This window comes from Pseudorca crassidens, unplaced genomic scaffold, assembly GCF_039906515.1.
Source record: "Pseudorca crassidens isolate mPseCra1 unplaced genomic scaffold, mPseCra1.hap1 Scaffold_50, whole genome shotgun sequence".
NCBI lineage: Eukaryota > Metazoa > Chordata > Mammalia > Artiodactyla > Delphinidae > Pseudorca > Pseudorca crassidens.
The window spans coordinates 2,939,541-2,962,877 of NW_027136302.1; the positions used below are offsets into that span (position 1 = coordinate 2,939,541).

Here is a 23,337-nt window from a genome sequence, read left to right on the forward strand (position 1 = left end):
TGGAATGGGTACCATGCAATATGACTTCAAAGGGTCTTCATTTGCTCACCAAACCTCTCCAATCCTATCACTGCTGCGTTTATGCCCCTGTACACATGCTTGATTCTCTTTCGGAGACATAGCAATCCATAGGTTTTAAGATACTTACTAGTCAGGTACATTCTTAGGCGTTTAATATGCGGTGTTGAGTCCATTTCGTTGAGCAAGGAGTAGCTCTTGTCTATTCCATATTTGGCTTAAGGAACTTTATCTGTGCTCATTTCAATCTCTGGTTTTATGCAGCACCCCAACTCACCTTTCCCCTTAAGCAAGCATAAGTTGGTTTTCTAAATTTGAGACCCTGTTCTGTTTTGGAATTCAGTTCCTGTGTAGCCCAGTTTACATTCCGTGTATTAGTGATATCTTATGATGTTTCTTTTTCTGTGTGACTTATTTCAGTTAGAATCATCGTACCTGAATCCACTCATTATGCTGCTACGGGCCTGATGACATAGATTTCATTGCTGAGTGATACTGCATTGTACGTAAGTACCAAAAGTTCTTTATCCATTTTTCACTTTCTGTGATATTGAACTTGTACGGTAAACGAGGTTCTTGTAAACAGAGGCGTCCCAAACTTTGGGGTGGCTGTGTCTTTTTGATTTTAATTTCCCTAAGCTATAGGACCATAAGTGGAAGTGCCCTAGGCTCTGTTGCTTTTTGTTTTAGATGTTTCAGGAAACACCATACACTTCTCCCAAGTGGCTGTTGGCAATTTACATCCCGTCCATCAGCATAACAAGGCTCCCAGTTCTCCATGGCCTGTCCTGCCTTTCTGGATTTTACACTTTTTTCAGATGGCCCTTTTGACCAGGGGGAAGTGAGACTTCATTTTAGTGCAGATTTCCTTTGCAAGCTTGCTTGGTTGGCCAAAAAGTGCGTATGCCTTTTTTCCTGAATAAATTTAGGAAAAAAGGCATACGCCCTTTTTGGCCAAGTGAATCATTGTGGACGTTCTGCCTCTTTTCCTATGCTTTCAATGCAATTCCAGTCTACCTCCTGAAATCGTTTTCCTGCAATTCTGCCTTGCTTTCAATGCCTCTTCATAGCCTTACCTCAATATATTTTTTGAAAATAGTTGGCCTTTATAACTCTGCAGGTTTTTGAATTGCAGTGGCCCTTAGCTCCATTTTTCAGCTCTTATTTTTGTGATCTTGCCTCATAACCACTGGATTCCTTCTGGCCCTATTCTTCTTCTGGGGCACCTTGCTGTGCCTTTGGTTTATTCTTCTTACTGATGTGAAATTAGAGTGACATGTGCCCATTGAAACCGTTACAGCTAGTTTCTCACTGGTTCCCCCTATTCCCATTCATCCTCCGCACTAACTGCAGACTGTGCGATACCAGAACTTAAAGGCATTGACTCTCCATGTGGGGATAGTTTTGGTAAAGCGGCTGGAATGTCGATCCGGAGCCCCAGGAGAGGAAAAATGAGGTGCGTTTTAGAAACCTTTCCCGATCAGATGGTATACCAGTCGCTGGGTTTCCCAAGCATGGTTTAGCTGTAGGAAGATTCCCTTCAACCTGGAGTGTTGGGACCCTTGGAATGAGTAGCATGAAGTATTGCATTAAACTTTTGGCAGTTGCTCACCAAAGCTCATCAATCCTCTCAGCCCCAAGTGTCCCGCCTTATGTCTTATCCAGCTGTGGGTTTATATGTGGTCAATCCAGGTTGCATCACAGCCCCTGAGCGAATTTTGTAAGAATTTTTCTCTCTTTCATTGTTTCTGCGTTTTGTTTTTAAAATTTATTTCTATAATGGGGTTTAGCTCATTTTCACTGCTGTGTTTGTGCCACTCTGCACACACTTGATTCCCTTATGGAGATATATCAATACATGGGTTTTAAGATTCTTATTACTCAGATATATTTCTCTGCGGTTTATAGGGTGTGTTGAGGCCAGTTCATTGAGCAAGGTGTAGATCTTGTCTAATATCTATTTGGTTTATTGAACGGTATCTGTGCTAATTTCAAACTCTGGTTTTATGCATCACCCCACCTCTCCTTTCCCCTTAAGCTGAAATAAGTGTGTTTTCTAAATGTGAGACACTGTTCTGTTCTGTAATTCATTTCTTGTGCAGCCATATTTACCCTCCCTCTATAAGTGATATCTTATGATATGTTTCTTTTTCTGTTTGACTTATTTCAAGTAGTATTATCGGACCTAAATCCACTCTTTATCCTTCTACTAGCCTTATTACATTGATTTCATGGTGAAGAGATATTCCATTGTACATAAGTACCACATCTTCTTCATCCATTGTTCTCTTTCCTGGGATATTTAAGGTATACTGAAGTTGAGGTTCTTGTAAACAGAGTAGCCCTAAACTGTGGTGTGCTTGTGTCTTGTTGATTTTTAGACTTCCCTAGATATACTCCCATGATTGGAAGTGTCCTATGCTCTGTAGCTCTGTTTTTTAGATGATTTAGGAACCACCATACACTTCTCCAGAGTGGCTCTCGGCAGTTCACACACTGCCCATCAGCGTATAAAGGCTCCCTGTTCTCCATGGCCTGTCCTGCATTTCTGGTTTTTACAATTTTTTAGGATGGCCCTTTTGACCAGTGGGAAATGAGACTTCTTTGTTGTGCACATTTGCATTGCTTGCTTGCTTCGTTGCCCATAAAGTGCGTATGCGTTTTTTCCTGGATATAATCAGGAAAAAACGCATACGCCCTTTTGGGCCAACTGCATCATTGTCGAAATTCTGCAGCTTTTCATGTGCTTTAAAGACGAGTCCAATCTATCTCTTGAAATCTGTTTCTTGCAATTCTGTCTTGCATTCAGATCCTCTTCTTTGCCTTACCTCAACATATTTTTGGACGTTAGTTTTCATTTATAACTCTGCAGGTTTGTGAATTGCAGTGACCCTGAGCTCCATTTTTTAAGTTGCTCTTTTGTGAGCTGGCCTCAAACCCGCAGGATTGCTTCAGGCCCTATTTTGGCTCGGGCGAGGCGGGCTGAGCCTTTTTTCAATTCTTATTCTTAATGGGAAATTAGAGTGATATGTGCCCGTCCAAACCCCTACAACTATTCTCTCATTGGTTCCCCGTTCATCCTCCTCACAATTTGCAAAATGTGTGAAACGGAAGTTGAAATGTGCTGATTCTCCAAGTGGGGAGATTCTAAGTAACGTGGCTGGAATGGTGAACAGGAGCACCAGGAGAGGATAAATGAGCTGCATTTTAGACACATCTCCCGATCACATGGTGTACAGTCCTCTGGGTTTTCCATGCATGTTTTAGCTGTAGGAAGATCCCTTGAACCTGCATATTTGGGACCCATTGAATGGGTACCAGGTAGTATTACTTTAAAGGGTGTGCATTTCCTCACCCAACCTCACATTTCTCTTAGTGCAAACAGTTTCCAGCCTTATGTCTCATCCTGCTGTGGGTCTAGATGTGTTCAATCCATGTTGCATCACCGGCCCTGAGGAAAAGTTGTAAGAGGTTTTCTCTGTCTCTCTGTCGTTTATTTTTTTCAATTTATTACTATATTGGTTACAGCTGATTTTCAAAGCTCTGTTTCTTGCTGCTGTACATCCACTTGATTCACGTACAGAGAGACATCAGTAAATTCTTTTTCAGATTCTTACCAGTCGTATATATTCTTTTCCGGTGACTTGAGTGTGCTGAGTGCAGTTCTTTTAGCTACCGTGTAGGCCTTGTTGATTATCAGTTTGGTATTTGGAATGGTATCTTTGCTAATTTCAACCTCCTGGGTGATGCCTCACCCCTCCCCACCTTTCCCGTTTAGCAGCCTTATGCGTGTTTTCTACATATTTGACTATGTTTTTGTTTTGTAATTTATTTCATGTGTAGCCATTTTGGATTCCACCTTTAAGTGATATCTTATGATATGTGTCTTTTTCTTTTTGAATTATGTCACTTAGAAAGATCATACGTAACTCCTCCGGAGTTGTTACAACTGGCCATATTTCATTGATTTCCAGGCTGAATAATATTCCACTCTACCTAAGTACCACATCTCTACCCATTTTTTCCCTCCAGAGACATTTAAGTTATATCCTAGTCGAGGATCTTTTAAACAGAGAGGGGGTAAACATTGGGGTGCCTGTGTCCTCTCGATTTTTGTTTTTCTCAAGATATACGCCCATGAGTGCAAGTGCCCTATGCTCTGTAGCTCATTTTTTAGATGCTTTAGTAAACACAATACACTTCTCCAGAATGGCCGTTGGCAATATACATTTCCACTATAAGTCTCACAGGGCTCCCTCTTCTCCTTGCCCTGTCCTGCATTTCTGTTGTTTACGCTTTATGAGGATGGCTCTTCTGACTGATGCGAAGTGATATCTTTTGTAGTATTGACTTCCAGTGCCCACCTGTTTGGTTGGCTAAAAAAGTGTATGCCCTTTTCTTGAATATATACAGAAAAAAACGCATACACCCTTTTTGGCCAACTGCAATGTTGGCAATGTTCAGCTCCTTTTCTTGTGCTTAATGGCGAGTCCTTTCTACCTCCTCAAATCCCTTTCCTGCCATTCTCCCTTGCTTACAAGTCCTTTTCTCTGACTTTCCTCAAGACATTTTTCAGTGATGGATATTTTCAACTCTGCAGTTTTGTGAATTTTACTGCCCCTGAGTTCCATTGTTCAACTTGTGTTTATGGGAACTGGCCACAAAGCAGCGGGATTTCCTCAAGCCCTATACTGTTTCCATGGGCAACCCTAGCCTTTGGTCAATTCGTCTTCCTGATTGGAAATTAGAGTGACATGTGCCTGTCTGAACACCTAGGACTTGTCTCTCATTGTTCCTCATCCTTCCGCTTCATCCTCTGGACAAATTCCAAACTGTACGCAACAGGATGTTGACAGTGCTGACATCTCCAAGTGGGGAGACTGTTAGTAAAGACGCTGGAGGGGTGAACCCGAGCACCAGGAGATGAGGAGATGAGATGCCTTTTCCAAACTCTTCCCGATCAGACGGTATACCATCCTCTGGGTGTGACAGACGTGTTTTAGCAGTAGGAAGAGTCCCATTCATGTAAGGAGAACACCAGGGCTTTTTCAAAATCAGTGTCTCCCCGAAACCCAAACTGGGGAATTTTTTAAGCTACGGCTACACATATGTTCATTAAGGGCCTTGGGAAGTAGGCAGAGTCCAAACTTTAGATGATTGAAGTCTTCAGGGTCAGAAGCACTCACCACCAGCTTCCCTTAGGTTACACTTTAACTGTCATTGATAGATGATGTCAATAAAAATATCTATTCTTTTTCAGATTATTTCCCCTTATAGGTTATTGCAAAATGTTGAGTGTAGTTCCCTGTGCTATACAGTAGTTCCTTGTTGATGATCTATTTTATACATAGCAGTGTGTATGTGTTAATCCCAAACTGTTAATTTATCCCTCCTCCCACCTTTCCCCTTTGGTAATAATAAATTATAAGATTTTATACTTCTCAGAAATGGGGGAGCTGAAAGAGAGGTATCATTTTCAATGGAAAAGCATTTAAAACAAGATTGAAGCTTTAACCAAGATTATTAGATGTACATCCTTGGAAAGAAATCACTTCGTTTCTCTAATATTGACCTGACAAATAAGACAAACCTTTTCACTGAACTTGCTTATAATAAAGTGATGGAAATATCAAATGGAAGTGTTAGAAACATCTTATTTTACCCGAGCCTTATACACTGTTCTATGTTAACTACAGTTTGGCTCACACATCTGTTCATTGAGGTTACAATAGTCTCAATTTCTGTTACTGATCCTCCAGAGTGGACCCCAACAAGTGTCCCCCTGCCCAGTGTCATTGGGGCCAACAGATCGAGACTGAGTTTGGTTCACAAGCAAAGGAAACTTTATATTTTGATCAGAGAATGGAGAGGTGAGAGCATGCACTACCCCGTGGGCTGTGGGCTGGGCTGCTGTGTAGAGATCCTGTCAGAGTCAGTGGGAGGGAGGGGGCGGAGCTCTCGAGGGCCAGGTTGGCTGCAGCTCAGGCTCTATATCGCGGAGTCTGCACTGGGCCCCAGGAGCTGAGGTGTCGACCCAGCCATTCTGCACTAGGAAATCTGGTCTGAAGTGCCGGGTGTGGAACCTCTGCATGCGGGACCCTAGGAGCACGTGAAATTAGACAAAGCACAAAGGATAAAAAAGGTTAGACTTGACTTTATTGCCCAGATTCTATTTTTATCTCCCAGGGATTTTTAATGGGCTTTGCTGGGGACAAACCCCTCCTCTGCCTTTTGTCCCGTTCCTCATTCTTGGAGTGCTGAGGGTGCAGACACTTCTTCTGTAACTGCTGAGTGCTGAGTTGGGAGCCCTAATACCCGGGGGCGAGGGTCAGATCTTCTCCCCAGCAGCCTCCAGGTGACGTTGATTGTCCCCAGGCCCCCTGCCTCCCTGCTCGTCCACCTGAGCACCAGCATTGGAAGTGTTATAGATTCTAATGACCTTTAAGGGTCCAGGAAAGAGATGTGCAGAGACGCTGTGGGGGCCGGTTTCACCCCGCCCCACATTTGTTCGGCCACCTTAGGCTGACCGTTTCTGCCAGCCTAGATGCTCTGACCAGTAGTCTGCGCTTTCTTCAATTAGGCCCCTGAATTAACGTACAAACAGCACCAGGTGTCAGAGCCCTGCCCGCTCAACTCCCAGACAGTCCAGGGTCAGTGGTGATCAAGGACCATGATGACCACTGAGTCAACAGCCTTTTGAAGTAAACAGGAGTCCAGCTGGTCTTATTGGCCACCATCATCACGGTGTCTGTAGGCTTTTCTATGGTGACAGTGTGATATACGGTTCCCCCGCCAAGATTATTAGCTCCCCTCTGGGTGCAGTAAGTCCTGCAAGCAGTAGTCTGCTCTTTTGGGACACACTCTTGTTGTTTTATGAGAGAAACTCCAGGTCAAGTGATGTTCACACGAATCGTCATGGTGCCCTGTTGCCCCCGGTTATCTCTCTGGATGTTGGAGTTGGAGGGCCTCCTCACTCGAGGTCGGTGTGCCCACGGAGCGAACCCTGCAACTTCAGGGCATGGTTGGTGGTTAGGATCACCATGTGGGGTCCTTTTCCCTTAGGAGGGAGGTGGCCTTTTGGGCTGCTGATTTCCAGGTTTTTAGATACCGCCAGTATCTTGGCCAGATGCGGCAGTGGGCCAAGCCCCTTGGTGACCGTAGTTTATCCTACCTGGATGGCATTCTTGCATTGTTCCATTTCAAGTGGTCCCAGTTTTTGCACTAATTCTCCAATGGCGATTCACCTTTCACCGGGAATGTAAAGGTCAAAGGGTTTAGCTAAATTAGGGAGTTCCAGGGCAAGGGTCTGAATTGACGGCTCTTTCCATTCTTGAAAGGCCACTTCTGGATTCTATTCAAAAGGATCATCATCTTTTCCTTTCAGTGTTTCATATAGAGGCCCAGCTAGTAGACTGTAGTTAGGGATCCAGAAGCAGCAAACCCTGGCCTCCCCAGGAACCCCTAAGCTGTCTTCTAGTTTTAGAAAGGGGTAAGGCTGCAAATGGTTTCTTCCCTTTCCTGGGATGGGCTTCTCCGACCTTCTGTGAGAATGAAGCCCAGGCAGGTCACCGCAGTCTGTGATATTTGAGCTTTTTCTTGGACAACTTCTATCCTTTATTGGCTTGGTAGTTCAGAGGCCTCCTTAGTAGGGCTGGCGATCAGAATGTCGTCTGCGTACTGAAGGAGGGTTTCCTTTTCCAGAGGTAGAACTTTTAGGTCTTTAGCTAAGCTTTCCCCAAAGATGGTGTGGGAATTTTTGCACCCTTGGGGCAAGACGGCCCGGAAGTATTGTTTTAGTTGTATGTTGAGTCCTGCCACTCACAAGCCAAAATTTCTTGTGACTCTGGGACTAATGGAATACAAAAGAAGGCATCATTGAAGACTAATACAGAATACCATGTCCTGGTGGTTGGTAGAATGACCAGCAGGGTGTAGGAATTAGGAGCAACTGGAGGTATATCCTCGGTGGCTTCACTGACTGTCCTGACATCCTTTACCAGGTCCCCAGCAGCCCATGGGGCTCTCGTGGTCAGACCAATCCCAGAATATGGAGCTCACCTGGGCAGGTACCCCACCCCCACCCCAGCCCACGGGGCTCTCGTGGTCAGGCCCTTCCCAGGATACAGAGCTACCCTTGCAGGTACCGTGGCAGGGCTGGGCACACAGGAACCGTGCACATAGCCCTCATTGCAGAGCACCCCCAGCTCACCTGTCAATCAGAGCTGGCACAGAGCACCTCAGAGCAGGACTTGAACTAACAAACAGCAGCTGCGACAGGTCTGTGACCCTGGGCATCACTCTGTGCGGCCTCCCTCCACCTGGTCTTCCAGAGACTTCCACTGCACCCGGGGCACCAGGCCTCTGTCTCCAACCACCACCCACCCCTCCTCTCCCTGACTCCTGGGTTCCTCTCATAAGGAGAGGGTTTTCTTGAAGTTGTCTCCCACTCATGGGCCAGATAAAATGATTAGAAAACAAGCCAAAGCTGCAGCCCCTTGTCTATCCTGACTCTCAGGAGCCCACACCTGTTCCTTGGACCTGGCCGGTTCAGCAAGTTCCATTTTCTGCAACTGTGAGCCCCTGAGGGGTGATGATTGGCTGACCTGGGCAGCCTTACCGTGCGGGCCAGCCCTCCCCAGGTGTGCCTGGGTTGAGATCAATATAAATACCACTCCAGGCAGCAAGAGCCCCTGCAGCCGTGCCTGACGCCATTTTCTCTGCCCTGTCAGCAGTCTCGGGGCTGGGCTGGTGGGAGGGAGTGAGAGGCCACGGCTTTGTGGGTGGCCCAGTGTGAGTGGGGCTCTGCTGGACTTTCTGCAGCAGTTGCCAGGCTGCCACCTGCTAAAGAAGAGGATGTGTCACCCATACCTGCTGCTGGAATTTCTCCCTGGGCAGAGGTGAGGAAGGAAAAAAGCAGTGGGGGCAGGGACAGGACGGGTATCTCAGGCAGGGAAATGGAAATCTTCCAGAAGAGCACCCAGGGCCAGGACCATCCTGGCTGGCCTGCAGGCACCAAGTCGGCCGGCATGCTGTCACTCGTGTGGCTCTATGGCCCTTCCTCTAGGCTTTCAAGTCCTTGTATATATTCAGGTGTTTTACCTGGGACGGGTGGGAATAGTTCAGCAGCAACTGGCCTGGGGCTCAGCTCACGTTTACTCACAGATGCCTCAGCACGGTGCCCCAGCTTTGCAATGAGGACGCTTGTTGCGTGGGGGCTGCTGGCTGAATGGGAGACGATTCCCCACCACTGGCCAACTTCAGAATTGTTTACAACTGGAGCAAGTGCCCTGATACGGTTTTCCTCTGTGGAACTGGTGGGTTCTGTGTTTTTTTTCTCTTTTTCGTTTTTGGTTCAAGGTAGATTTTATTCCTCTTTTTTGTATTTACAGATATAAGCATGGAAATAATTTATTCATATAAATACATGTATGTGAAGGGAATAATTGTTTTTTCTGTTTTATTTTTTAAATTTTATTTCTTTTTAATTTTGAATTTTATTTTGTATTTTTATACAGCAGGTTCTTATTGGTTATCTATTTTATACATATAAATGTATACATGCCAATCCCAGTCTCTCAACTCCTCCCACCACCACCCCCCCAACAGCTTTCCCCCCTTGTTGTCCATACATTTGTTGTCTACATCTGTTGCTCTATTTATGCCTTGCAAAATGGTTAATCTGTACAGTTTTTCTAGGGTCCACATATATGCATGAATATACAAGATTTGTTTTTCTCTTTCTGACTTACTTCACTCTGTATGACAGTCTCTAGATCCATCGACGTCTCTACAAATGACCCAATTTCATTCCTTTTCATGGCTTAGTAATATTCCATTTTATATATGTACCACAGCTTTATGCATTCGTCTGTCTGTGGGCATTTAGGTTGCTTCCATTACCTCGATATTGTAAATAGTGATGCAATGAACATTGCGGTGAATGTCTCGTTTTGATTTATGGTTTTGTCTGGGTATATGTCCAGTACTGGGATTGCTGTATCATATGGTAATTCTATTGTTAGTTTCTTAAGAAACTCCATATTGTTCTCCGTAGTGACTGTATCAATTTATATTCCCAACAATAGTGGAAGAGGGTTCCTTTTCTCCACACCCTATCCAGCATTTTTGTTTGTAGATTTTCTCATGATGCCCATTCTATCAGGTGTGAGGTGATACCTCATTGTTGAGTCCATTTTGTTGAGCAAGGGGTAGGTCTTGTCTATTACATATTTGGCTTATTAAATGGTATCTGTGCTAATTTCAAACTCTGGTTTTATGCAGCACCCCAACTCACTTTCCCCCTTAAGGAAGCATAAGTTGGTTTTCTAAACTTGAGACCCTGTTCTGTTTTGTAATTCAGTTCATGTGTAGCCAAGTTCACATTCCGTGTATTAGTGATATCTTATGATGTTTCTTTTTCTGTGTGACTTATTTCAGTTAGAATCATCATACCTGAATCCACTCATTATGCTGCTACGGGCCTGATGACATAGATTTCATGGCAGAGTGATTTTGCATTGTACATAAGTACCACAACTTCTTCATCCATTTTTCACTTTCTGCGATATTGAACTTGTACCGTAAACGAGGTTCTTGTAAACAGAGCTGTCCCAAACAGTGGGGTGGCTGTGTCTTTTTGATTTTAATTTCCCTAAGCTATAGGACCATAAGTGGAAGTGCCCTAGGCTCTGTTGCTTTGTTTTTTAGATGTTTCAGGAAACACCATACACTTCTCCCGAGTGGCTGTTGGCAATTTACATCCCGCCCATCAGCATAACAAGGCTCCCAGTTCTCCATGGCCTGTCCTGCCTTTCTGGATTTTACACTTTTCTCAGATGGCCCTTTTGACCGGGGGGAAGTGAGACTTCATTGCAGTGCAGATTTCCTTTGCAAGCTTGCTTGGTTGGCCAAAAAGGGCGTATGTCAGGAAAAAACGCATACGCCCTTTTTGGCCAAGTGCATCATTGTGGACGTTCTCCCTCTTTTCCTATGCTTTCAATGCAATTCCAGTCTACCTCCTGAAATCGGTTTCCTGCAATTCTTCCCCGCTTTCAAGTCCTCTTGGCAACCTTACTTCAGTATATTTTTGGACGATAGCTGTCATTTATAAGTCTGCAGGTTTGTGAATTACAGTGCCCCTGAGCTCCTTTCTTCAACTCGCTTTCTTGTGAGCTGGCCGCAACACCGCAGGATTGCTTCAGGCCCTAATCTGGTTCCGGCACGGCACACTGAGCCTTTGGTTAATTCCTCTTCCTCGTGGGAAATGAGAGTTAAATTTGCCCGTCCAGACACCTCCAGCTAGTCTCTCATTGGTTCTCCCTATTCCTGTTCATCTTCCGCAGAAATTGCAAACTGGGCCAAACAGGAGGTTAAAGGCACTGACTCTCCAAGTCGGGAGAGTGTTAGTAAAGCGTCTGGAATGTTGCACCCGAGTACCAGGGGACGAGAACTGAGACATATTGGAACACGTCTCCCGATCAGATGGTTGATCATACTCTGGGTTCCACATGCATGTTTTAGCTGACGGAAGAATCCCTGAAACCTGGAGAGTTGAGACCCGTGGAATGGGTACCATGCAATATGACTTCAAAGGGTCTTCATTGGCTCACCGAACCTCTCCAATCCTATCACTGCTACGTTTATGCCCCTGTACACACGCTTGGTTCCCTTTCGGAGACATAGCAATCCATAGGTTTTAAGATACTTACTAGTCAGGTACATTCTTAGGCATTTAATATGGGGTGTTGAGTCCATTTCGTTGATCAAGGAGTAGCTCTTGTCTATTACATATTTGGCTTAAGGAATTTTATCTGTGCTCATTTCAATCTCTGGTTTTATGCACCACCCCAACTCACCTTTCCCCTTAAGCAAGCATAAGTTGGTTTTCTAAATTTGAGACCCTGTTCTGTTTTGGAATTCAGTTCCTGTGTAGCCAAGTTTACATTCCGTGTATTAGTGATATCTTATGATGTTTCTTTTTCTGTGTGACTTATTTCAGTTAGAATCATCATACCTGAATCCACTCATTATGCTGCTACAGGTCTGATGGCAGAGATTTCATTGCTGAGTGATATTGCATTGTACGTAAGTACGATAACTTCTTCATCCATTTTTCACTTTCTGCGATATTGAACTTGTACCGTAAACGAGGTTCTTGTAAACAGAGGCGTCCCAAATTTTGGGGTGGCTGTGTCTTTTTGATTTTAATTTCCCTAAGCTATAGGACCATAAGTGGAAGTGCCCTAGGCTCTGTTGCTTTGTTTTTTAGATGTTTCAGGAAACACCATACACTTCTCCCAAGTGTCTGTTGGCAATTTACATCCCGCCCATCAGCATAACAAGGCTCCCAGTTCTCCATGGCCTGTCCTGCCTTTCTGGATTTTACACTTTTTTCAGATGGCCCTTTTGACCGGGGGGAAGTGAGACTTAATTGTAGTGCAGATTTCCTTTGCAAGCTTGCTTGGTTGGCCAAAAAGGGCGTATGCGTTTTTTCCTGAATATATTCAGGAAAAAACGCATACGCCCTTTTTGGCCAAGTGCATCATTGTGGACGTTCTGCCTCTTTTCCTATGCTTTCAATGCAATTCCAGTCTACCTCCTGAAATCGGTTTCCTGCAATTCTGCCCCGCTTTCAAGTCCTCTTGGCAGCCTTACTTCAGTATATTTTTGGACGATAGGTGTCATTTATAACTCTGCAGGTTTGTGAATTACAGTGCCCCTGAGCTCCTTTCTTCAACTCGCTTTCTTGTGACCTGGCCGCAACACCGCAGGATGGCTTCAGGCCCTAATCTGGTTCCGGCATGGCACGCTGAGCCTTTGGTTAATTCCACTTCCTGGTGGGAAATGAGAGTTAAATTTGCCCGTCCAGACACCTCCAGCTAGTCTCTCATTGGTTCTCGCTATTCCTGTTCATCTTCCGCAGAAATTGCAAACTGGGCCAAAGAGGAGGTTAAAGGGACTGACTCTCCAAGTCGGGAGAGTGTTAGTAAAGCGTCTGGAATGTTGCACCCGAGTACCAGGGTACGAAAACTGAGACATATTTGAACACGTCTCCCAATCACATGGTTGATCATACTCTAGGTTCCACATGCATGTTTTAGCTGGAGGAAGAACACCTTAAACCTGGGTAGTTAAAACCCGTGGAATGGGTACCATGCAATATGACTTCAAAGGGTCTTCATTTGCTCACCGAACCTCTCCAATCCTATCACTGCTGCGTTTATGCCCCTGTACACATGCTTGATTCTCTTTCAGAGACATAGCAATCCATAGGTTTTAAGATACTTACTAGTCAGGTACATTCTTAGACGTTTAATATGGGGTGTTGAGTCCATTTCGCTGAGCAAGGAGTAGTTCTTGTCTATTCCATATTTGGCTTAAGGAACTTTATCTGTGCTCATTTCAATCTCTGGTTTTATGCAGCACCCCAACTCACCTTTCCCCTTAAGCAAGCATAAGTTGGTTTTCTAAATTTGAGACCCTGTTCTGTTCTGTAATTCAGTTCCTGTGTAGCCAAGTTTACATTCCATGTATTAGTGATATCTTATGATGTTTCTTTTTCTGTGTGACTTATTTCAGTTAGAATCATCATACCTGAATCCACTCATTGTGCTGGTAAGGGCCTGATGACATAGATTTCATTGCTGAGTGATATTGCTTTGTAAGTAAATACCACAACTTCTTTATCCATTTTCCACTTTCTGTGATGTTGAACTTGTACTGTAAACGAGGTTCTTGTAAACAGAGGCATCCCAAACTATGGGGTGGCTGTGTCTTTTTGATTTTAATTTCCCTAAGCTATAGGACCATAAGTGGAAGTGCCCTAGGCTCTGTTGCTTTGTTTTTTAGATGTTTCAGGAAACACCATACACTTCTCCCGAGTGTCTGTTGGAAATTTACATCCCGCCCATCAGCATAACAAGGCTCCCAGTTCTCCATGGCCTGTCCTGCCTTTCTGGATTTTACACTTTTTTCAGATGGCCCTTTTGACCGGGGGGAAGTGAGACTTCATTGTAGTGCAGATTTCCTTTGCAAGCTTGCTTGGTTGGCCAAAAAGGACGTATGCGTTTTTTCCTGAATATATTCAGGAAAAAACGCATACGTCCTTTTTGGCCAAGTGCATCATTGTGGACGTTCTGCCTCTTTTCCTATGCTTTCAATGCAATTCCAGTCTACCTCCTGAAATCGGTTTCCTGCAATTCTGCCCCGCTTTCAAATCCTCTTGGCAGCCTTACTTCAGTATATTTTTGGACGATAGCTGTCATTTATAACTCTGCAGGTTTGTGAATTACAGTGCCGCTGATCTCCTTTCTTCAGCTCGCTTTCTTTTGAGCTGGCCTCAACACCGCAGGATGGCTTCAGGCCCTAATCTGGTTCCGGCACGACACGCGGAGCCTTTGGTTAATTCCTCTTCCTCGTGGGAAATGAGAGTTAAATTTGCCCGTCCAGACACCTCCAGCTAGTCTCTCATTGGTTCTCACTATTCCTGTTCATCTTCCGCAGAAATTGCAAACTGGGCCAAACAGGAGGTTAAAGGGACTGACTCTCCAAGTCTGGAGGGTGTTGGTAAAGCATCTGGAATGTTGCACCCGAGTACCAGGGTACGAAAACAGAGACATATTTGAACACGTCTCCCGATCACATGGTTGGTCATACTCTAGGTTCCACATGCATATTTTAGCTGAAGGAAGAATACCTTAAACCTGGGTAGTTGAAACCCGTGGAATGGGTACCATTCAATATGACTTCAAAGGGTCTTCATTTGCTCACCGAACCTCTCCAATCCTATCACTGCTGCGTTTATGCCCCTGTACACATGCTTGATTCTCTTTCAGAGACATAGCAATCCATAGGTTTTAAGATACTTACTAGTCAGGTACATTCTTAGGCGTTTAATATGGGGTGTTGAGTCCATTTCGTTGAGCAAGGAGTAGCTCTTGTCTATTCCATATTTGGCTTAAGGAACTTTATCTGTGCTCATTTCAATCTCTGGTTTTATGCAGCACCCCAACTCACCTTTACCCTTAAGCAAGCATAAGTTGGTTTTCTAAATTTGAGACCCTGTTCTGTTCTGTAATTCAGTTCCTGTGTAGCAAAGTTTACATTCCGTGTATTACTGATACCTTATGATGTTTCTTTTTCTGTGTGACTTATTTCAGTTAGAATCATCATACCTGAATCCACTCATTATGCTGCTAAGGGCCTGATGACATAGATTTCATTGCTGAGTGATATTGCTTTGTAAGTAAATACCACAACTTCTTTATCCATTTTCCACTTTCTGTGATGTTGAACTTGTACTGTAAACGAGGTTCTTGTAAACAGAGGCATCCCAAACTATGGGGTGGCTGTGTCCTTTTGATTTTAATTTCCCTAAGCTATAGGACCATAAGTGGAAGTGCCCTAGGCTCTGTTGCTTTGTTTTTTAGATGTTTCAGGAAACACCATACACTTCTCCCGAGTGTCTGTTGGCAATTTACATCCCGCCCATCAGCATAACAAGGCTCCCAGTTCTCCATGGCCTGTCCTGCCTTTCTGGATTTTACACTTTTTTCAGATGGCCCTTTTGACCGGGGGGAAGTGAGACTTAATTGTAGTGCAGATTTCCTTTGCAAGCTTGCTTGGTTGGCCAAAAATGGCGTATGCGTTTTTTCCTGAATATATTCAGGAAAAAACGCATACGCCCTTTTTGGCCAAGTGCATCATTGTGGACGTTCTGCCTCTTTTCCTATGCTTTCAATGCAATTCCAGTCTACCTCCTGAAATCGGTTTCCTGCAATTCTGCCCCGCTTTCAAGTCCTCTTGGCAGCCTTACTTCAGTATATTTTTGGACGATAGGTGTCATTTATAACTCTGCAGGTTTGTGAATTACAGTGCCCCTGAGCTCCTTTCTTCAACTCGCTTTCTTGTGACCTGGCCGCAACACCGCAGGATGGCTTCAGGCCCTAATCTGGTTCCGGCATGGCACGCTGAGCCTTTGGTTAATTCCACTTCCTGGTGGGAAATGAGAGTTAAATTTGCCCGTCCAGACACCTCCAGCTAGTCTCTCATTGGTTCTCGCTATTCCTGTTCATCTTCCGCAGAAATTGCAAACTGGGCCAAAGAGGAGGTTAAAGGGACTGACTCTCCAAGTCGGGAGAGTGTTAGTAAAGCGTCTGGAATGTTGCACCCGAGTACCAGGGTACGAAAACTGAGACATATTTGAACACGTCTCCCAATCACATGGTTGATCATACTCTAGGTTCCACATGCATGTTTTAGCTGGAGGAAGAACACCTTAAACCTGGGTAGTTAAAACCCGTGGAATGGGTACCATGCAATATGACTTCAAAGGGTCTTCATTTGCTCACCGAACCTCTCCAATCCTATCACTGCTGCGTTTATGCCCCTGTACACATGCTTGATTCTCTTTCAGAGACATAGCAATCCATAGGTTTTAAGATACTTACTAGTCAGGTACATTCTTAGACGTTTAATATGCGGTGTTGAGTCCATTTCGCTGAGCAAGGAGTAGTTCTTGTCTATTCCATATTTGGCTTAAGGAACTTTATCTGTGCTCATTTCAATCTCTGGTTTTATGCAGCACCCCAACTCACCTTTCCCCTTAAGCAAGCATAAGTTGGTTTTCTAAATTTGAGACCCTGTTCTGTTCTGTAATTCAGTTCCTGTGTAGCCAAGTTTACATTCCATGTATTAGTGATATCTTATGATGTTTCTTTTTCTGTGTGACTTATTTCAGTTAGAATCATCATACCTGAATCCACTCATTGTGCTGGTAAGGGCCTGATGACATAGATTTCATTGCTGAGTGATATTGCTTTGTAAGTAAATACCACAACTTCTTTATCCATTTTCCACTTTCTGTGATGTTGAACTTGTACTGTAAACGAGGTTCTTGTAAACAGAGGCATCCCAAACTATGGGGTGGCTGTGTCTTTTTGATTTTAATTTCCCTAAGCTATAGGACCATAAGTGGAAGTGCCCTAGGCTCTGTTGCTTTGTTTTTTAGATGTTTCAGGAAACACCATACACTTCTCCCGAGTGTCTGTTGGCAATTTACATCCCGCCCATCAGCATAACAAGGCTCCCAGTTCTCCATGGCCTGTCCTGCCTTTCTGGATTTTACACTTTTTTCAGATGGCCCTTTTGACCGGGGGGAAGTGAGACTTAATTGTAGTGCAGATTTCCTTTGCAAGCTTGCTTGGTTGGCCAAAAAGGGCGTATGCGTTTTTTCCTGAATATATTCAGGAAAAAACGCATACGCCCTTTTTGGCCAAGTGCATCATTGTGGACGTTCTGCCTCTTTTCCTATGCTTTCAATGCAATTCCAGTCTACCTCCTGAAATCGGTTTCCTGCAATTCTGCCCCGCTTTCAAGTCCTCTTGGCAGCCTTACTTCAGTATATTTTTGGACGATAGGTGTCATTTATAACTCTGCAGGTTTGTGAATTACAGTGCCCCTGAGCTCCTTTCTTCAACTCGCTTTCTTGTGACCTGGCCGCAACACCGCAGGATGGCTTCAGGCCCTAATCTGGTTCCGGCATGGCACGCTGAGCCTTTGGTTAATTCCACTTCCTGGTGGGAAATGAGAGTTAAATTTGCCCGTCCAGACACCTCCAGCTAGTCTCTCATTGGTTCTCGCTATTCCTGTTCATCTTCCGCAGAAATTGCAAACTGGGCCAAAGAGGAGGTTAAAGGGACTGACTCTCCAAGTCGGGAGAGTGTTAGTAAAGCGTCTGGAATGTTGCACCCGAGTACCAGGGTACGAAAACTGAGACATATTTGAACACGTCTCCCAATCACATGGTTGATCATACTCTAGGTTCCACATGCATGTTTTAGCTGGAGGAAGAACACCTTAAACCTGGGTAGTTAAAACCCGTGGAATGGGTACCATGCAATATGACTTCAAAGGGTCTTCATTTGCTCACCGAACCTCTCCAATCCTATCACTGCTGCGTTTATGCCCCTGTACACATGCTTGATTCTCTTTCAGAGACATAGCAATCCATAGGTTTTAAGATACTTACTAGTCAGGTACATTCTTAGACGTTTAATATGCGGTGTTGAGTCCATTTCGCTGAGCAAGGAGTAGTTCTTGTCTATTCCATATTTGGCTTAAGGAACTTTATCTGTGCTCATTTCAATCTCTGGTTTTATGCAGCACCCCAACTCACCTTTCCCCTTAAGCAAGCATAAGTTGGTTTTCTAAATTTGAGACCCTGTTCTGTTCTGTAATTCAGTTCCTGTGTAGCCAAGTTTACATTCCATGTATTAGTGATATCTTATGATGTTTCTTTTTCTGTGTGACTTATTTCAGTTAGAATCATCATACCTGAATCCACTCATTGTGCTGGTAAGGGCCTGATGACATAGATTTCATTGCTGAGTGATATTGCTTTGTAAGTAAATACCACAACTTCTTTATCCATTTTCCACTTTCTGTGATGTTGAACTTGTACTGTAAACGAGGTTCTTGTAAACAGAGGCATCCCAAACTATGGGGTGGCTGTGTCTTTTTGATTTTAATTTCCCTAAGCTATAGGACCATAAGTGGAAGTGCCCTAGGCTCTGTTGCTTTGTTTTTTAGATGTTTCAGGAAACACCATACACTTCTCCCGAGTGTCTGTTGGAAATTTACATCCCGCCCATCAGCATAACAAGGCTCCCAGTTCTCCATGGCCTGTCCTGCCTTTCTGGATTTTACACTTTTTTCAGATGGCCCTTTTGACCGGGGGGAAGTGAGACTTCATTGTAGTGCAGATTTCCTTTGCAAGCTTGCTTGGTTGGCCAAAAAGGACGTATGCGTTTTTTCCTGAATATATTCAGGAAAAAACGCATACGTCCTTTTTGGCCAAGTGCATCATTGTGGACGTTCTGCCTCTTTTCCTATGCTTTCAATGCAATTCCAGTCTACCTCCTGAAATCGGTTTCCTGCAATTCTGCCCCGCTTTCAAATCCTCTTGGCAGCCTTACTTCAGTATATTTTTGGACGATAGCTGTCATTTATAACTCTGCAGGTTTGTGAATTACAGTGCCGCTGAGCTCCTTTCTTCAGCTCGCTTTCTTTTGAGCTAGCCTCAACACCGCAGGATGGCTTCAGGCCCTAATCTGGTTCCGGCACGACACGCGGAGCCTTTGGTTAATTCCTCTTCCTCGTGGGAAATGAGAGTTAAATTTGCCCGTCCAGACACCTCCAGGTAGTCTCTCATTGGTTCTCACTATTCCTGTTCATCTTCCGCAGAAATTGCAAACTGGGCCAAACAGGAGGTTAAAGGGACTGACTCTCCAAGTCTGGAGGGTGTTGGTAAAGCATCTGGAATGTTGCACCCGAGTACCAGGGTACGAAAACAGAGACATATTTGAACACGTCTCCCGATCACATGGTTGGTCATACTCTAGGTTCCACATGCATATTTTAGCTGAAGGAAGAATACCTTAAACCTGGGTAGTTGAAACCCGTGGAATGGGTACCATTCAATATGACTTCAAAGGGTCTTCATTTGCTCACCGAACCTCTCCAATCCTATCACTGCTGCGTTTATGCCCCTGTACACATGCTTGATTCTCTTTCAGAGACATAGCAATCCATAGGTTTTAAGATACTTACTAGTCAGGTACATTCTTAGGCGTTTAATATGGGGTGTTGAGTCCATTTCGTTGAGCAAGGAGTAGCTCTTGTCTATTCCATATTTGGCTTAAGGAACTTTATCTGTGCTCATTTCAATCTCTGGTTTTATGCAGCACCCCAACTCACCTTTACCCTTAAGCAAGCATAAGTTGGTTTTCTAAATTTGAGACCCTGTTCTGTTCTGTAATTCAGTTCCTGTGTAGCAAAGTTTACATTCCGTGTATTACTGATACCTTATGATGTTTCTTTTTCTGTGTGACTTATTTCAGTTAGAATCATCATACCTGAATCCACTCATTATGCTGCTAAGGGCCTGATGACATAGATTTCATTGCTGAGTGATATTGCTTTGTAAGTAAATACCACAACTTCTTTATCCATTTTCCACTTTCTGTGATGTTGAACTTGTACTGTAAACGAGGTTCTTGTAAACAGAGGCATCCCAAACTATGGGGTGGCTGTGTCCTTTTGATTTTAATTTCCCTAAGCTATAGGACCATAAGTGGAAGTGCCCTAGGCTCTGTTGCTTTGTTTTTTAGATGTTTCAGGAAACACCATACACTTCTCCCGAGTGTCTGTTGGCAATTTACATCCCGCCCATCAGCATAACAAGGCCCCCAGTTCTCCATGGCCTGTCCTGCCTTTCTGGATTTTACACTTTTTTCAGATGGCCCTTTTGACCGGGGGGAAGTGAGACTTCATTGTAGTGCAGATTTCCTTTGCAAGCTTGCTTGGTTGGCCAAAAAGGACGTATGCGTTTTTTCCTGAATATATTCAGGAAAAAACGCATACGCCCTTTTTGGCCAAGTGCATCATTGTGGACGTTCTGCCTCTTTTCCTATGCTTTCAATGCAATTCCAGTCTACCTCCTGAAATCGGTTTCCTGCAATTCTGCCCCGCTTTCAAGTCCTCTTGGCAGCCTTACTTCAGTATATTTTTGGACGATAGCTGTCATTTATAACTCTGCAGGTTTGTGAATTACAGTGCCGCTGAGCTCCTTTCTTCAGCTCGCTTTCTTTTGAGCTGGCCTCAACACCGCAGGATGGCTTCAGGCCCTAATCTGGTTCCGGCACGACACGCGGAGCCTTTGGTTAATTCCTCTTCCTCGTGGGAAATGAGAGTTAAATTTGCCCGTCCAGACACCTCCAGCTAGTCTCTCATTGGTTCTCACTATTCCTGTTCATCTTCCGCAGAAATTGCAAACTGGGCCAAACAGGAGGTTAAAGGGACTGACTCTCCAAGTCTGGAGGGTGTTGGTAAAGCATCTGGAATGTTGCACCCGAGTACCAGGGTTCGAAAACAGAGACATATTTGAACACGTCTCCCGATCACATGGTTGGTCATACTCTAGGTTCCACATGCATATTTTAGCTGAAGGAAGAATACCTTAAACCTGGGTAGTTGAAACCCGTGGAATGGGTACCATTCAATATGACTTCAAAGGGTCTTCATTTGCTCACCGAACCTCTCCAATCCTATCACTGCTGCGTTTATGCCCCTGTACACATGCTTGATTCTCTTTCAGAGACATAGCAATCCATAGGTTTTAAGATACTTACTAGTCAGGTACATTCTTAGGCGTTTAATATGGGGTGTTGAGTCCATTTCGTTGAGCAAGGAGTAGCTCTTGTCTATTCCATATTTGGCTTAAGGAACTTTATCTGTGCTCATTTCAATCTCTGGTTTTATGCAGCACCCCAACTCACCTTTACCCTTAAGCAAGCATAAGTTGGTTTTCTAAATTTGAGACCCTGTTCTGTTCTGTAATTCAGTTCCTGTGTAGCCAAGTTTACATTCCGTGTATTACTGATACCTTATGATGTTTCTTTTTCTGTGTGACTTATTTCAGTTAGAATCATCATACCTGAATCCACGCATTATGCTGCTAAGGGCCTGATGACATAGATTTCATTGCTGAGTGATATTGCTTTGTAAGTAAATACCACAACTTCTTTATCCATTTTTCACTTTCTGCGATGTTGAACTTGTACTGTAAACGAGGTTCTTGTAAACAGAGGCGTCCCAAACTTTGGGGTGGCTGTGTCTTTTTGATTTTAATTTCCCTAAGCTATAGGACCATAAGTGGAAGTGCCCTAGGCTCTGTTGCTTTGTTTTTTAGATGTTTCAGGAAACACCATACACTTCTCCCGAGTGTCTGTTGGCACTTTACATCCCGCCCATCAGCATAACAAGGCTCCCAGTTCTCCATGGCCTGTCCTGCCTTTCTGGATTTTACACTTTTCTCAGATGGCCCTTTTGACCGGGGGGAAGTGAGACTTCATTGCAGTGCAGATTTCCTTTGCAAGCTTGCTTGGTTGGCCAAAAATGGCGTATGTCAGGAAAAAACACATATGCCCTTTTTGGCCAAGTGCATCATTGTGGACGTTCTCCCTCTTTTCCTATGCTTTCAATGCAATTCCAGTCTACCTCCTGAAATCGGTTTCCTGCAATTCTTCCCCGCTTTCAAGTCCTCTTGGCAACCTTACTTCAGTATATTTTTGGACGATAGCTGTCATTTATAAGTCTGCAGGTTTGTGAATTACAGTGCCCCTGAGCTCCTTTCTTCAACTCGCTTTCTTGTGAGCTGGCCGCAACACCGCAGGATTGCTTCAGGCCCTAATCTGGTTCCGGCACAACATGCTGAGCCTTTGGTTAACTCCTCTTCCTGGTGGGAAATGCGAGTTAAATTTGCCCGTCCAGACACCTCCAGCTAGTCTCTCATTGGTTCTCCCTATTCCTGTTCATCTTCCGCAGAAATTGCAAACTGGGCCAAACAGGAGGTTAAAGGCACTGACTCTCCAAGTCGGGAGAGTGTTAGTAAAGCGTCTGGAATGTTGCACCCGAGTACCAGGGGACGAGAACTGAGACATATTGGAACACGTCTCCCGATCAGATGGTTGATCATACTCTGGGTTCCACATGCATGTTTTAGCTGACGGAAGAATCCCTGAAACCTGGAGAGTTGAGACCCGTGGAATGGGTACCATGCAATATGACTTCAAAGGGTCTTCATTGGCTCACCGAACCTCTCCAATCCTAACACTGCTACGTTTATGCCCCTGTACACATGCTTGGTTCCCTTTTGGAGACATAGCAATCCATAGGTTTTAAGATACTTACTAGTCAGGTACATTCTTAGGCATTTAATATGGGGTGTTGAGTCCATTTCGTTGATCAAGGAGTAGCTCTTGTCTATTACATATTTGGCTTAAGGAATTTTATCTGTGCTCATTTCAATCTCTGGTTTTATGCAGCACCCCAACTCACTTTTCACCTTAAGCAAGCATAAGTTGGTTTTCTAAATTTGAGACCCTGTTCTGTTTTGTAATTCACTTCGTGTGTAGCCAAGTTTACATTCCGTGTATTAGTGATATCTTATGATGTTTCTTTTTCTGTGTGACTTATTTCAGTTAGAATCATCATACCTGAATCCACTCATTATGCTGCTATGGGTCTGATGGCAGAGATTTCATTGCTGAGTGATATTGCATTGTACGTAAGTACGATAACTTCTTTATCCATTTTTCACTTTCTGCGATATTGAACTTGTACCGTAAACGAGGTTCTTGTAAACAGAGGAGTCCCAAACTTTGGGGTGGCTGTGTCTTTTTGATTTTAATTTCCCTAAGCTATAGGACCATAAGTGGAAGTGCCCTAGGCTCTGTTGCTTTGTTTTTTAGATATTTCAGG

General features: G+C 44.2%; 1 long non-coding RNA gene across 1 annotated transcript in view; it reads left to right on the plus strand.

Annotated features, from left to right (window-relative positions):
* LOC137218213 (uncharacterized) overlaps nt 1-21,578 on the plus strand; it is a 384,576-nt gene extending 362,998 nt beyond the window's left edge. Inside the window, exon 3 of the long non-coding RNA XR_010940532.1 lies at nt 21,497-21,578. This is a non-coding gene — a long non-coding RNA (uncharacterized lncRNA). The remainder of the gene's footprint in view (nt 1-21,496) is intronic.
* The last annotated feature ends 1,759 nt before the right edge of the window (nt 21,579-23,337 follow it).